Source organism: Tamandua tetradactyla (assembly GCF_023851605.1).
Source record: "Tamandua tetradactyla isolate mTamTet1 chromosome 22 unlocalized genomic scaffold, mTamTet1.pri SUPER_22_unloc_2, whole genome shotgun sequence".
In the NCBI taxonomy this organism is placed as follows: Eukaryota; Metazoa; Chordata; class Mammalia; order Pilosa; family Myrmecophagidae; genus Tamandua; species Tamandua tetradactyla.
Window position 1 is genome coordinate 1,226,234 of NW_027518252.1, and position 5,375 is coordinate 1,231,608.

The window sequence follows — 5,375 nt, forward strand, 5'->3', positions numbered from 1 at the left end:
TGTGACCCAAATGCATAGGTTTTCACTTTCTCAGAGCTTAGAAGTGTGAATGAGGGCCACGTGTATATGCATTTCCAGGACTGCTGTAAACTGAAGTTTCCAGAGTTGAAGGACTTTATTAGGGGCTTGGTTGCATATGCAGGTCTAGGAATGTCATAAACTGAAGTTCCCAGAACTGAGGGATGTAATTCAGAGCACATGTGCATGTGACGATCTAGGAGTGTTGTAAACTTGTAAACTGGACTTCCCAGAGCTGAAGGATATGACTGGGGCCCTGTGCACATGTGCAGGATTAAGAGTGCTATAAAGTGATACACAAAGCTCAGGGGGGTGGGTGAGGCTAAATGACAGTATGGGTGGGGGTAGCAGGGGGCAGCCTGGGTATGGAGGTTAGAGTCTATAGCCTTTATGCACTGACAACTGCCTGTATGGAACAAGTAGGGAGAGCAAGGGCTCAGCTCAGGAGTGGTGTAGGAAAAGTGGGCTGGCCTGCACTTGGGATGGGGGTGTGGGGTGGTTATACACACTGGGGGCTGGTGGATCAGGAGCACTTGGAGTGCAGGGAATGGGAGCAGGTGACAGAGTTCAGGTGCCTGGGTTGTGATATGAGTCACGGGTCATGGGGCTGTGCTAGTGAGGGTAGCATTTTGCTTTCTAAAAGTCAAACTTTAAAATATACTTCTTTATTCCAAACAGTTGTACAAAATTTGTTCTTTAACTTTGTAAAAAATGAAATGTAAAAAATAAAGCTCATTTAATGTTTTAGGTTGCTTAACAATGTTCAGAGAATGTTATAAAAATTAAAACACTTTAAAAATATTAAAACATTTCCTAATCTTCTGTCAATAATTAATCTTTTTACATAATATTAAACAACAGTATGAAATTTTGTTTAACTAAATCTTCTCAGTTTTGCTTACAGAAATAAAACAACAAAAAGGCATCAAAACCACTATATAGCTCAATGAATCAGTAACTTCTTCCTCACAAAATAAAAATGTAAAATAGTCATAACAAAAAGGGCAATAATCACCTAGCAAAATTAAAGGCAGTGCCAAACCCTGGTGCACAAGAAAGAAGGAAATATCATCTATTCTCTAATTCATGGGCAGTGGCCAATAAATTAATTATTGAAATGTTGTGCAAAACAAGAACAAGGCTGCAAGCTTCCCAGATGTTACATGGAAATGGAACAAGCCAGGAATGAGGCTCCAAAGTTTCAGGAAGCAGGTTTTTATTCATCCATGCCATAGGGCTTAGCCGATTAGCCTCTGAAAGTCTGAGGAGAATAGTGCATCAACAACTCAGCAATCTATCATACCCTATGTCAACAAGCTCCCAATCAATCAAGGGACAGCACACCATCTAGTAGGCACCCTCCCCTCCAAGAGTCACTGTCCTGTTAAAAACACAACTCTCAGTACAAAGAGAGGGACCCATATTTCTTTTCTTTCACCAGCTCCTGCCTGCCTGTTTTCTCTCTGCTTCAATAAATCTGTTTTGTTTTGACTTGCTGTCTCATGTGGATTCCTTAGCAACACTGTGCCTAACATTGGGGGCCACTAAGCTAGAGTTCTTGGCAAGTGAGGGCTGTGGGCTGTGGTCTGGCTTTCATCATTTTGTTCAGGTTGGTAGTATGGACAGCTTTAGCCTACAGACCAAAGGCAATAGTGGGTGGCCCACAGCTGCTCTTGGGGTCTCCAGAGAGGACCTGCCTGGAGCTCCTGAAGCTCTTGTCCACTTTGATGTTCCTTCTTGGTCCATAAACTTTATTCCTCTCTTCCAGAGACAAAAGCAATTTCATAGATGATTAGAGAAGTTTCATGTCTGTGTTTCCTCTCTCCGTGTGTACCGAGTTCAGCATTGGAATGGGTAGGATGGGCAAAGCTCAGCTGCCACCTAGGGTTGCCACCTAGGGCTGTGGGGGACTGGAGGCTGGCCTGGTGGGGTGGAGACTGCCACATTCTGTATGGGCAGGACCTGAGCCATGGGCCATGCAGAGTTCAAGGTAAAGTGGGTCAGTCACAAATAGGCTTCTCCTTATTTGTAACAGTGCTTGACTGCATCACCACATGCTGGTCATTCTCCTCAGTGCTGAGCTTTCTTCCCAGGCCTTCACCCCCATCAGGCTGGAGGAGGAGTTCAGACTCTGAGAAGCTGCCTTCACAGGTCATCAGCTGAGTCAGCTGCTCCACTTCCATCAGCAGCTCTGCAGTATGACTACCCCACATGGCCTGCAAGGGACCACATTTTGCTGGTGGGGGCCACACAGACCACCCTGGTGCTGGGGACTGAAGATGGGACTGGGAGTCCAGGCACTGCTTCTCGGACTTCTCCCATTACAACACCTGTTGAGTCCTGAGATTTTTCTTTGCTCTCAAGTGAAGCATTCAAAATTTATTTACATCTTCTTCCATAAGTCTCAAAAACGTCTCTATTGTGAGCTGTTTGAAGATGGGGTAATATTTGTACAAGACCAAGCCAATCTAAAATCCCATTTTTTCCCCTGGATCTGGGGTGTCTGCAGGGTGTTAGACATAAGACTGGCAGGAGAGGCATCTATCTGGGTCTGGAAGACCAGCAGTGCACTTGACCCCATAGAATGGAAATAGTGGGGCAAGGCAGTGGCTGGGCAGGCTGCAAGTGGGAGGTGGTTCTGAGTGTTGCTCTGAGTGGATGGGATGCCGGCCACTCCATACGCAGGCCTTCCAGCCATGCCCATCATAGAACCTACTTTAGAAAGGGAAGGGTTGCCAGCACTTGGACTTTGGAGCTGTTAGTTGGGAGATAAAGTGCTGAAAATTTTCTTAACATAGTCATTTTTAACATGTGAGAAGGTAATGAAGCCAAATACCTAAGTTCCACTTTCAGTCCAAGGGGTTTCATTCTCCATAGAATGGATTTGGGCCAACTAAGCAAGGAACGAATTTTTCCAAAGTTTCTTCAGGATACAGGTAAGATAATTTTGAAATAAATTCAGTCACGCAGAAGTTCTGGTTACTGATTTTACTGAAGAATCAGGAAACAAGACCTCAAAGGAGCATTCAACATTTCTCTTGATTTTTTTTGAATGATAATCCCTTCAGGTCTGTTCAACACTCTCTTTGGAGTGCTTCCCTAAAGGTCTTTTGGGGAGCAACTCCTCAGTGGAATGTGTTGTACATTTTCCTAACTATTACTGACACTGCTGACACGGGTTTCAGTTCTAGGAGTGATCTTGTGGCAGGCCAGGCAGGGAGGCCTCTGCCGGGCATGCTTTTGCCTCCACCGCCACTGCTGACTGAGCTCTTGGCAGAGCACGTGCTTCTGGTGGAAGTTGAATGCAGGGTGGTTGGAGGCTATGGTGAAGAACAACAGAAACTCATTACCCATGTGGCACACTCATTGAGTGACAGCCCATAGTTGTGGATGATAGAGTCGGTGTGCGTAAGGATGAGTACACCCACCACCTCACGCTGCTCTGAGCCCAGCAGTGCCAGCGACATGAGCAGTTTGCTGTGCACGACCTTCTCCATCCGGTTGGTGAAGCTGCCTAGGACCACCGGGTTGCTAGCCTTGATGTCTGAGTTGCACAGCGAATGATAGTCCCTGCGTGTCAGGTCCTCAAGGCACGAGCCGATGAAGCTCAGCTCCAGAGGGATGCACAGGTCCAGCACAGGAAAACCATGTGCTGTGGCAATGACAGCTCAGTGAACCAGCGGTTTGCACAGTCCCTCTACAATGTGCCTCTAATGTCAACCTGAACCGGAGGGGGAATGCAGGGGTGGACAGGGGCACATGCATGGGGCCCAGAGCCGGGCACCAGGGCAGGAGGGCATGGAGGCACTGGCTGTGGAGGCAGTGGCAGCACGGGACAGCCCCCTGCCAAGAACTGGAGGCCGAGCACGCATAGGGCCATTGTGGGGGCAGCGAGGGCAAGTGGCCTGGGCTGCCCTGCCAACCGGAGGCTCCTGCCTAGCGCAGGTGTCCAGCAGAGGCCGGTGTGCCAAGTTGGTGCCTGCCTGTCTGTGTCATCGGTGTGGTAGCCTAGGAGGCAGCTGCCCACAAGTATCCCCGCGCGGTAGGTTCTGCGGGTGCGGGCTGCCCCTCCCCTCAGTGGAGACCCTTTGGCCATGCCATATTGCATGCCTCAATAATCTTTTGAATATGCAGTTGAATTAAGTTTGCAAATATTTTGTTATTTTTTTCCTTCTATATTTGTATGGGGAATTTCTATTTAATTTTCTTTTTTTGTTGTTGTTATATCTCTGCCAAGGTTTGATATCTGTGTAATGGAAACTTCTTAGAATGAATTAAGAATTGTTCTCCCTTGACTTTGTTGGAAGAGTTTGAGGAAGATTGGTGTCAATCCTATATATATAGTAGAATTCACCAGTGAAGAAATCTGGACCTGGATTTTTCTCTGGTAGAAGATATCGATTATTATTTCAATTTCTGTACTTATATAGCTTCTTGAGATTTTCTGTTTCTTCTCTTATTAGAGTTTGTTGAGATTTTCCATTTCTTCTGGGGTTAATGCAGTTTTTAATTATGGTAATTTTTCCACTTTACCTAGATTATCTAATTTGTTGGCCTGCAGTTATTTACAGTTTTATCTTGCTATACTTTTTTGTTTTCTTAAGATCAGTAGTGGTATCCCTATTTTTAGAACCTTCCTTTTTGTTGGGATTTCCACATCCTCAGACATGCAAAAATCTTGTCAATAAGTCTAGAGTAGTTGCTGCTTCATGCCCACTAGTTCTAATCAGCATAATGTCATCAATGTAATGGAGCAAGGTTATGTAGTTTGGAATGAAAGAGGATCAAAATCCTGTAGTATATTTATGCAACAGGCTGGAAATTTGATATGACCCTGACATAGAACTGTAAAGAAATATTCCTGGTATTACCAGTTAAAAGCAACCTGTTTCTGGTAGTTTTACTAACCGTAATGGACAAAATCATTTGCAAGATCAATAGCTGCCTATCAAGTATTTGGCATATGTTAACTTGCTAAAACTTAGTTACCATATTTGGAACACTAGCTGCAATTGGAAGTCACCATCTGGTTAAGTTTACTAAAATTCACTGTCATTTTCCAAGAAACATCTTTTTTTCTGAATAAGCTGATTAGATGTGTTTAATAGGAATGTAAAAGTAATCACCATGCCTGCATCCTTCAAGATTTGGATGGTGGTGCTAACTTCTGCAGTCTATTCAGGAATATGGTATTGCTTTTAGTTCACTAGTTTCCTAGATAGAAGCAGTTTTAATGGCTTTTTTTGTATTTTCTACTAAAAGGTTCCTCACTTCATATATCAAGGAAACAATGTGGGGATTATGCTAGTTGCTGATTATGTCTATTCTAATTATGCATTCAACTCTGGGGAAGTATC

General features: G+C 44.6%; 1 pseudogene; it reads right to left on the reverse strand.

The window, feature by feature from the left end:
* Positions 1–1,518: 1,518 nt before the first annotated feature.
* LOC143672925 (zinc finger CCHC domain-containing protein 14 pseudogene) lies at positions 1,519–4,114 on the reverse strand (annotated as a pseudogene).
* Positions 4,115–5,375: the final 1,261 nt, after the last annotated feature.